General features: G+C 59.6%; 1 non-coding gene across 1 annotated transcript; it reads left to right on the top strand.

Annotated features, from left to right (window-relative positions):
- Positions 1-1,973: 1,973 nt before the first annotated feature.
- LOC148058700 (5S ribosomal RNA) lies at positions 1,974-2,092 on the top strand. The gene has a single exon (XR_015709610.1). It is a non-coding gene; the product is annotated as a 5S ribosomal RNA (ribosomal RNA).
- Positions 2,093-10,676: the final 8,584 nt, after the last annotated feature.

The following is a 10,676-nucleotide window of genomic DNA, read 5'->3' as shown; positions in this document are numbered from 1 at the left end:
AGCCTCCTCCTGCGGGGATGGAGAACCAGGGGCCTGGGGAGCCTCCTCCTGCGGGGATGGGGAACCAAGGGGCCTGGGGAGCCTCCTCCTGCGGGCATGGAGAACATGGGGGCCTGGGGAGCCTCCTCCTGCGGGGATGGAGAACCAGGGGGCCTGGGGAGCCTCCTCCTGCGGGGATGGGGAACCAGGGGGCCTGGGGAGCCTCCTCCTGCGGGGATGGAGAACCAGGGGGCCTGGGGAGCCTCCTCCTGCGGGCATGGAGAACCAGGGGGCCTGGGGAGCCTCCTCCTGCGGGGATGGAGAACCAGGGCGCCTGGGGAGCCTCCTCCTGCGGGGATGGGGAACCAGGGGGCCTGGGGAGCCTCCTCCTGCGGGGATGGGGAACCAGGGGGCCTGGGGAGCCTCCTCCTGCGGGGATGGAGAACCAGGGGGCCTGGGGAGCCTCCTCCTGCGGTCATGGAGAACCAGGGGGCCTGGGGAGCCTCCTCCTGCGGGCATGGAGAACCAGGGGCCTGGGGAGCCTCCTCCTGCGGGGATGGAGAACCAGGGGGCCTGGGGAGCCTCCTCCTGCGGGCATGGAGAACCAGGGGGCCTGGGGAGCCTCCTCCTGCGGGCATGGAGAACCAGGGGGCCTGGGGAGCCTCCTCCTGCGGGGATGGGGAACCAGGGGCCTGGGGAGCCTCCTCCTGCGGGGATGGAGAACCAAGGGGCCTGGGGAGCCTCCTCCTGCGGGCATGGAGAACATGGGGGCCTGGGGAGCCTCCTCCTGCGGGGATGGAGAACCAGGGGGCCTGGGGAGCCTCCTCCTGCGGGCATGGAGAACCAGGGGGCCTGGGGAGCCTCCTCCTGCGGGGATGGGGAACCAGGGGGCCTGGGGAGCCTCCTCCTGCGGGGATGGAGAACCAGGGGGCCTGGGGAGCCTCCTCCTGCGGGCATGGAGAACCAGGGGGCCTGGGGAGCCTCCTCCTGCGGGGATGGAGAACCAGGGCGCCTGGGGAGCCTCCTCCTGCGGGGATGGAGAACCAGGGGCCTGGGGAGCCTCCTCCTGCGGGGATGGAGAACCAAGGGGCCTGGGGAGCCTCCTCCTGCGGGCATGGAGAACATGGGGGCCTGGGGAGCCTCCTCCTGCGGGGATGGAGAACCAGGGGGCCTGGGGAGCCTCCTCCTGCGGGGATGGGGAACCAGGGGGCCTGGGGAGCCTCCTCCTGCGGTGATGGGGAACCATGGGGCCTGGGGAGCCTCCTCCTGCGGGGATGGAGAACCAGGGGGCCTGGGGAGCCTCCTCCTGCGGGGATGGAGAACCAGGGCGCCTGGGGAGCCTACTCCTGCGGGGATGGAGAACCAAGGGGCCTGGGGAGCCTCCTCCTGCGGGCATGGAGAACATGGGGGCCTGGGGAGCCTCCTCCTGCGGGGATGGAGAACCAGGGGGCCTGGGGAGCCTCCTCCTGCGGGGATGGAGAACCAGGGGGCCTGGGGAGCCTCCTCCTGCGGGCATGGAGAACCAGGGGGCCTGGGGAGCCTCCTCCTGCGGGGATGGGGAACCAGGGGCCTGGGGAGCCTCCTCCTGCGGGCATGGAGAACCAGGGGGCCTGGGGAGCCTCCTCCTGCGGGGATGGGGAACCAGGGGGCCTGGGGAGCCTCCTCCTGCACCAGGGGGCCTGGGGAGCCTCCTCCTGCGGGGATGGGGAACCAGGGGGCCTGGGGAGCCTCCTCCTGCGGTGATGGGGAACCATGGGGCCTGGGGAGCCTCCTCCTGCGGGGATGGGGAACCAGGGGGCCTGGGGAGCCTCCTCCTGCGGGGATGGGGAACCAGGGGCCTGGGGAGCCTCCTCCTGCACCAGGGGGCCTGGGGAGCCTCCTCCTGCGGGGATGGGGAACCAGGGGGCCTGGGGAGCCTCCTCCTGCGGGGATGGGGAACCAGGGGCCTGGGGAACATTTTCAACACTTTGGGGCATTTCACAAGCGCTTCCCTCGCTTACGGCCACACCACCCTGAATGAGCCCGATCTCGTCTGATCTCGGAAGCCAAGCAGGGTCGGGCCCAGTTAGTACTTGGATGGGAGACCGCCTGGGAATACTGGGTGCTGTAAGCATTTTTTTTTGCCATTATTTGTGGGTAGAAAAGTGAGAAAAGTGACCTAAAATAGAACCGGGACTAGGCGGCAGTTCCCCCCACCAGGCGGCGGCATTTGGGGCATTATTTGTGGGTAAGAAAGTGAGAAAAGTGACCTAAAATAGAACCGGGACTAGGCGGCAGTTCCCCCCACCAGGCGGCGGCATTTGGGGCATTATTTGTGGGTCAGAAAGTGAGAAAAGTGACCTAAAATAGAACCGGGACTAGGCGGCAGTTCCCCCCACCAGGCGGCGGCATTTGGGGCATTATTTGTGGGTCAGAAAGTGAGAAAAGTGACCTAAAATAGAACCGGGACTAGGCGGCAGTTCCCCCCACCAGGCGGCGGCATTTGGGGCATTATTTGTGGGTCAGAAAGTGAGAAAAGTGACCTAAAATAGAACCGGGACTAGGCGGCAGTTCCCCCCACCAGGCGGCGGCATTTGGGGCATTATTTGTGGGTCAGAAAGTGAGAAAAGTGACCTAAAATAGAACCGGGACTAGGCGGCAGTTCCCCCCACCAGGCGGCGGCATTTGGGGCATTATTTGTGGGTCAGAAAGTGAGAAAAGTGACCTAAAATAGAACCGGGACTAGGCGGCAGTTCCCCCCACCAGGCGGCGGCATTTGGGGCATTATTTGTGGGTCAGAAAGTGAGAAAAGTGACCTAAAATAGAACCGGGACTAGGCGGCAGTTCCCCCCACCAGGCGGCGGCATTTGGGGCATTATTTGTGGGTCAGAAAGTGAGAAAAGTGACCTAAAATAGAACCGGGACTAGGCGGCAGTTCCCCCCACCAGGCGGCGGCATTTGGGGCATTATTTGTGGGTCAGAAAGTGAGAAAAGTGACCTAAAATAGAACCGGGACTAGGCGGCAGTTCCCCCCACCAGGCGGCGGCATTTGGGGCATTATTTGTGGGTCAGAAAGTGAGAAAAGTGACCTAAAATAGAACCGGGACTAGGCGGCAGTTCCCCCCACCAGGCGGCGGCATTTGGGGCATTATTTGTGGGTCAGAAAGTGAGAAAAGTGACCTAAAATAGAACCGGGACTAGGCGGCAGTTCCCCCCACCAGGCGGCGGCATTTGGGGCATTATTTGTGGGTCAGAAAGTGAGAAAAGTGACCTAAAATAGAACCGGGACTAGGCGGCAGTTCCCCCACCAGGTGGCGGCATTTGGGGACCCGTAGTGTGGGCAGAAAACTCACCAAAGTGACTTAAAATAGAACCGGTGCAGGCGGCATGTTCCCCCACCAGATGGCGGCATTTGGGGACCCGTAGTGTGGGCAGAAAACTCACCAAAGTGACTTAAAATAGAACCGGTGCAGGCGGCATGTTCCCCCACCAGATGGCGGCATTTGGGGACCCGTAGTGTGGGTAGAAAACTCACCAAAGTGACTTAAAATAGAACCGGTGCAGGCGGCATGTTCCCCCACCAGATGGCGGCATTTGGGGACCCGTAGTGTGGGTAGAAAACTCACCAAAGTGACTTAAAATAGAACCGGTGCAGGCGGCATGTTCCCCCACCAGATGGCGGCATTTGGGGAGCCGTAGTGTGGGCAGAAAACTCACCAAAGTGACTTAAAATAGAACCGGTGCAGGCGGCATGTTCCCCCACCAGATGGCGGCATTTGGGGAGCCGTAGTGTGGGCAGAAAACTCACCAAAGTGACTTAAAATAGAACCGGTGCAGGCGGCATGTTCCCCCACCAGATGGCGGCATTTGGGGACCCGTAGTGTGGGCAGAAAACTCACCAAAGTGACTTAAAATAGAACCGGTGCAGGCGGCATGTTCCCCCACCAGATGGCGGCATTTGGGGAGCCGTAGTGTGGGCAGAAAACGCACCAAAGTGACTTAAAATAGAACCGGTGCAGGCGGCATGTTCCCCCACCAGATGGCGGCATTTGGGGACCCGTAGTGTGGGCAGAAAACTCACCAAAGTGACTTAAAATAGAACCGGTGCAGGCGGCATGTTCCCCCACCAGATGGCGGCATTTGGGGACCTGCAGTGTGGGTAGAAAACTCACCAAAGTGTCCTAAAATAGAACCGGGACCAGGGGGCCTCTTCCCCCACCAGGTGGCGGGCTTGGGGGGCTTGGTTTCCGGGTAGAAAACTCACCAAAGTGTCCTAAAATAGAACCGGGACCAGGGGGCATGCTCCCCCACCAGGCGGCGGGCTTGGGGGGCTTGGTTTGCGGGTAGAAAACTCACCAAAGTGTCCTAAAATAGAACCAGGACCAGGGGGCATGTTCCCCCACCAGGCGGCGGGCTTGGGGGGCTTGGTTTGCGGGTAGAAAACTCACCAAAGTGTCCTAAAATAGAACCGGGACCAGGGGGCCTCTTCCCCCACCAGGCGGCGGGCTTGGGGGGCTTGGTTTGCGGGTAGAAAACTCACCAAAGTGACCTAAAATAGAACCGGGCTAGGCGGCATGTTCCCCCACCAGGCGGCGGGCTTGGGGGGCTTGGTTTGCGGGTAGAAAACTCACCAAAGTGTCCTAAAATAGAACCGGGACCAGGGGGCATGTTCCCCCACCAGGCGGCGGGCTTGGGGGGCTTGGTTTGCGGGTAGAAAACTCACCAAAGTGTCCTAAAATAGAACCGGGACCAGGGGGCATCTTCCCCCACCAGGCGGCGGGCTTGGGGGGCTTGGTTTGCGGGTAGAAAACTCACCAAAGTGTCCTAAAATAGAACCGGGACCAGGGGGCATCTTCCCCCACCAGGCGGCGGGCTTGGGGGGCTTGGTTTGCGGGTAGAAAACTCACCAAAGTGTCCTAAAATAGAACCGGGACCAGGGGGCCTCTTCCCCCACCAGGCGGCGGGCTTGGGGGGCTTGGTTTGCGGGTAGAAAACTCACCAAAGTGACCTAAAATAGAACCGGGCCAGGCGGCATGCTCCCCCACCAGGCGGCGGGCTTGGGGGGCTTGGTTTGCGGGTAGAAAACTCACCAAAGTATCGGCAAAATAGAACCAGGGAAGGGGGGGATGTCGGTCACAAGGTGCCCGAGTCAGAGAACCAGGAAAACGGACATAAATCCAGAAAACCTCGGTGTCTGACTGCTCCTCAAAAAGTGGTCTTTTTGATGTCACGAGCGCAACCACCTAGAGGTTAATGGGGAGGGATGGTGTGAGCGCAAACGGATTTTTCCTAAGTGTGACTGCTCCTCAAAAAGTGGTCTTTTTGATGTCACGAGCGCAACCACCTAGAGGTTAATGGGGAGGGATGGTGTGAGCGCAAACGGATTTTTCCTAAGTGTGACTGCTCCTCAAAAAGTGGTCTTTTTGATGTCACGAGCGCAACCACCTAGAGGTTAATAGGGAGCGAGTACAACAGGGGAGGGAGTGAATGGGCTCGGACTGTGGCCGAGCCTGGTGCCTCAAAATCGGACAAGGTTGGACTGGAAGCCCGCTGAGAACTCTGGTTCTTTTGCCAGACGAAACGAATTTTTTCCGAGTGTGACTGCTCTGCAAAAAGTGGTCTTTTTGATGTCACGAGCGCAACCACCTAGAGGTTAATGGGGAGGGAGTGGAAAAAACGACAAAGTGTTGAGCTCCGGACCGGGATGGCGGGCGACTCGAGCGGTCATGCCCGACTTTGAGACACTTTGTCGCGGTCATGCGAGCGACCTCCACTGCTCCCCGGAGGTGCCCCGGACCGGGTTGGCGGGTGACTCGAGCGGTCCTGCCCGACTTTGAGACCCTTTGTCGCGGTCATGCGGGCGTCCTCCGCCGGTCCCCGGAGGTGCCCCGGACCGGGTTGGCGGGTGACTCGAGCGGTCATGCCCGACTTTGAGACACTTTGTCGCGGTCATGCGGGCGACCTCCGCCGGTCCCTGGAGGTGCCCCGGACCGGGTTGGCGGGTGACTCGAGCGGTCGTGCCCGACTTTGAGACACTTTGTCGCGGTCATGCGGGCGTCCTCCGCCGGTCCCTGGAGGTGCCCCGGACCGGGTTGGCGGGTGACTCGAGCGGTCGTGCCCGACTTTGAGACACTTTGTCGCGGTCATGCGGGCGTCCTCCGCCGGTCCCTGGAGGTGCCCCGGACCGGGTTGGCGGGTGACTCGAGCAGTCATGCCCGACTTTGAGACACTTTGTCGCGGTCATGCGGGCGTCCTCCGCCGGTCCCTGGAGGTGCCCCGGACCGGGTTGGCGGGTGACTCGAGCGGTCATGCCCGACTTTGAGACACTTTGTCGCGGTCATGCGGGCGTCCTCCGCCGGTCCCTGGAGGTGCCCCGGACCGGGTTGGCGGGTGACTCGAGCGGTCGTGCCCGACTTTGAGACACTTTGTCGCGGTCATGCGGGCGTCCTCCGCCGGTCCCTGGAGGTGCCCCGGACCGGGTTGGCGGGTGACTCGAGCGGTTGTGCCCGACTTTGAGACACTTTGTCGCGGTCATGCGGGCCTCCTCCGCCGGTCCCTGGAGGTGCCCCGGACCGGGTTGGCGGGTGACTCGAACGGTCATGACCGACTTTGAGACACTTTGTCGCGGTCATGCGGGCGTCCTCCGCCGGTCCCTGGAGGTGCCCCGGACCGGGTTGGCGGGTGACTCGAGCGGTCGTGCCCGACTTTGAGACACTTTGTCGCGGTCATGCGGGCGTCCTCCGCCGGTCCCTGGAGGTGCCCCGGACCGGGTTGGCGGGTGACTCGAGCGGTCCTGCCCGACTTTGAGACACTTTGTCGCGGTCATGCGGGCGTCCTCCGCCGGTCCCTGGAGGTGCCCCGGACCGGGTTGGCGGGTGACTCGAGCGGTCGTGCCCGACTTTGAGACACTTTGTCGCGGTCATGCGGGCGTCCTCCGCCGGTCCCTGGAGGTGCCCCGGACCGGGTTGGCGGGTGACTCGAGCGGTCGTGCCCGACTTTGAGACACTTTGTCGCGGTCATGCGGGCGTCCTCCGCCGGTCCCTGGAGGTGCCCCGGACCGGGTTGGCGGGTGACTCGAGCGGTCGTGCCCGACTTTGAGACACTTTGTCGCGGTCATGCGGGCGTCCTCCGCCGGTCCCTGGAGGTGCCCCGGACCGGGTTGGCGGGTGACTCGAGCGGTCATGCCCGACTTTGAGACACTTTGCCGCGGTCATGCGGGCGACCTCCGCCGGTCCCTGGAGGTGCCCCGGACCGGGTTGGCGGGTGACTCGAGCGGTCGTGCCCGACTTTGAGACACTTTGCCGCGGTCATGCGGGCGACCTCCGCCGGTCCCTGGATGGCGGGCTCCAGTGAGGTCGGCGGGGGAAGGCTCGGGCTGAGGCCGACTTCGGTGCCTCAAAGTCGGACAAGGTTGGATTGGAAGTCCGCTGTGTTGAGGACCAGTGGCATTCGGCGGTGGAACGCTCAGAACTTGGCCGACATCGGTGCCTCAACGTCGGACAAGGTTGGAGTGGATGACCGCTGATAACTCTGGTTCTTTTGCCAGACGAAAGAAATTTTTCCCGAGTGTGACTGCTCTGAAAAAAGTGGTCTTTTTGATGTCACGAGCGCAACCACCTAGAGGTTAATAGGGAGGCACCATAACAGGAGAGGGAGTGAAAAGGCTCGGACGGTGGCCGAGCCTGGTGCCTCAAAATCGGACAAGGTTGGAGTGGATGACCGCTGAAAACTCTGGTTCTTTTGCCAGACGAAAGAAATTTTTCCCGAGTGTGACTGCTCTGCAAAAAGTGGTCTTTTTGATGTCACGAGCGCAACCACCTAGAGGTTAATAGGGAGGCACCATAACAGGAGAGGGAGTGAAAAGGCTCGGAGGGTGGCCGAGCCTGGTGCCTCAAAATCGGACAAGGTTGGAGTGGATGACCGCTGAAAACTCTGGTTCTTTTGCCAGACGAAAGAAATTTTTTCCGAGTGTGACTGCTCTGCAAAAAGTGGTATTTTTGATGTCACGAGCGCAACCACCTAGAGGTTAATAGGGAGGCACCATAACAGGAGAGGGAGTGAAAAGGCTCGGAGGGTGGCCGAGCCTGGTGCCTCAAAATCGGACAAGGTTGGAGTGGATGACCGCTGAAAACTCTGGTTCTTTTGCCAGACGAAAGAAATTTTTCCCGAGTGTGACTGCTCTGAAAAAAGTGGTCTTTTTGATGTCACGAGCGCAACCACCTAGAGGTTAATAGGGAGGCACCATAACAGGAGAGGGAGTGAAAAGGCTCGGAGGGTGGCCGAGCCTGGTGCCTCAAAATCGGACAAGGTTGGAGTGGATGACCGCTGAACACTCTGGTTCTTTTGCCAGACGAAAGAAATTTTTTCCGAGTGTGACTGCTCTGCAAAAAGTGGTCTTTTTGATGTCACGAGCGCAACCACCTAGAGGTTAATAGGGAGGCACCATAACAGGAGAGGGAGTGAAAAGGCTCGGACGGTGGCCGAGCCTGGTGCCTCAAAATCGGACAAGGTTGGAGTGGATGACCGCTGAAAACTCTGGTTCTTTTGCCAGACGAAAGAAATTTTTTCCGAGTGTGACTGCTCTGCAAAAAGTGGTCTTTTTGATGTCACGAGCGCAACCACCTAGAGGTTAATAGGGAGGCACCATAACAGGAGAGGGAGTGAAAAGGCTCGGAGGGTGGCCGAGCCTGGTGCCTCAAAGTCGGACAAGGTTGGAGTGGATGACCGCTGAGAACTCTGGTTCTTTTGCCTGACGAAAGAAATTTTTTCCGAGTGTGACTGCTCTGCAAAAAGTGGTCTTTTTGATGTCACGAGCGCAACCACCTAGAGGTTAATAGGGAGGCACCATAACAGGAGAGGGAGTGAAAAGGCTCGGAGGGTGGCCGAGCCTGGTGCCTCAAAATCGGACAAGGTTGGAGTGGATGACCGCTGAAAACTCTGGTTCTTTTGCCTGACGAAAGAAATTTTTTCCGAGTGTGACTGCTCTGCAAAAAGTGGTCTTTTTGATGTCACGAGCGCAACCACCTAGAGGTTAATAGGGAGGCACCATAACAGGAGAGGGAGTGAAAAGGCTCGGAGGGTGGCCGAGCCTGGTGCCTCAAAGTCGGACAAGGTTGGAGTGGATGGCCGCGGAGAACTCTGGTTCTTTTGCCTGACGAAAGAAATTTTTTCCGAGTGTGACTGCTCCTCAAAAAGTGGTCTTTTTGATGTCACGAGCGCAACCACCTAGAGGTTAATAGGGAGGCACCATAACAGGAGAGGGAGTGAAAAGGCTCGGAGGGTGGCCGAGCCTGGTGCCTCAAAATCGGACAAGGTTGGAGTGGATGGCCGCGGAGAACTCTGGTTCTTTTGCCTGACGAAAGAAATTTTTTCCGAGTGTGACTGCTCTGCAAAAAGTGGTCTTTTTGATGTCACGAGCGCAACCACCTAGAGGTTAATAGGGAGGCACCATAACAGGAGAGGGAAGGAAAAGGCTCGGAGGGTGGCCGAGCCTGGTGCCTCAAAGTCGGACAAGGTTGGAGTGGATGGCCGCGGAGAACTCTGGTTCTTTTGCCTGACGAAAGAAATTTTTTCCGAGTGTGACTGCTCCTCAAAAAGTGGTCTTTTTGATGTCACGAGCGCAACCACCTAGAGGTTAATAGGGAGGCACCATAACAGGAGAGGGAAGGAAAAGGCTCGGAGGGTGGCCGAGCCTGGTGCCTCAAAGTCGGACAAGGTTGGAGTGGATGGCCGCGGAGAACTCTGGTTCTTTTGCCTGACGAAAGAAATTTTTTCCGAGTGTGACTGCTCTTCAAAAAGTGGTCTTTTTGATGTCACGAGCGCAACCACCTAGAGGTTAATAGGGAGGCACCATAACAGGAGAGGGAAGGAAAAGGCTCGGAGGGTGGCCGAGCCTGGTGCCTCAAAGTCGGACAAGGTTGGAGTGGATGGCCGCGGAGAACTCTGGTTCTTTTGCCTGACGAAAGAAATTTTTTCCGAGTGTGACTGCTCCTCAAAAAGTGGTCTTTTTGATGTCACGAGCGCAACCACCTAGAGGTTAATAGGGAGGCACCATAACAGGAGAGGGAAGGAAAAGGCTCGGAGGGTGGCCGAGCCTGGTGCCTCAAAGTCGGACAAGGTTGGAGTGGATGGCCGCGGAGAACTCTGGTTCTTTTGCCTGACGAAAGAAATTTTTTCCGAGTGTGACTGCTCCTCAAAAAGTGGTCTTTTTGATGTCACGAGCGCAACCACCTAGAGGTTAATAGGGAGGCACCATAACAGGAGAGGGAAGGAAAATGCTCGGAGGGTGGCCGAGCCTGGTGCCTCAAAGTCGGACAAGGTTGGAGTGGATGGCCGCGGAGAACTCTGGTTCTTTTGCCTGACGAAAGAAATTTTTTCCGAGTGTGACTGCTCTTCAAAAAGTGGTCTTTTTGATGTCACGAGCGCAACCACCTAGAGGTTAATAGGAGCGAAGGATACTTGGACAGAGTATCGAGCTCCAGCGCAGGCGGCGGGGAAAGAGCTCAGGCTCAAGCCGACCTTCGCGCGTCATGGACGCACTGTGATACCACCTACACCGATGACCGATCTGCCAACGTGACCCGCCATCGGAGGGCCCCCACCCATTGCGGGCGGACGGTTCCTCCGGACTTAGCGGGTCCGATCAAGCGTTGTGGCTTGCCACCTCTGCCGAAACCTCCAGTGAGACCGAGGCGTCCCGTCTGACCCAGTGGTTCTAC

This window comes from Callionymus lyra, unplaced genomic scaffold, assembly GCF_982586985.1.
Source record: "Callionymus lyra unplaced genomic scaffold, fCalLyr1.hap1.1 HAP1_SCAFFOLD_48, whole genome shotgun sequence".
Taxonomy (NCBI): Eukaryota; Metazoa; Chordata; class Actinopteri; order Syngnathiformes; family Callionymidae; genus Callionymus; species Callionymus lyra.
Note: the sequence above shows the minus strand (reverse complement) of the source record. Positions and strands in the feature narration are given on the sequence as shown.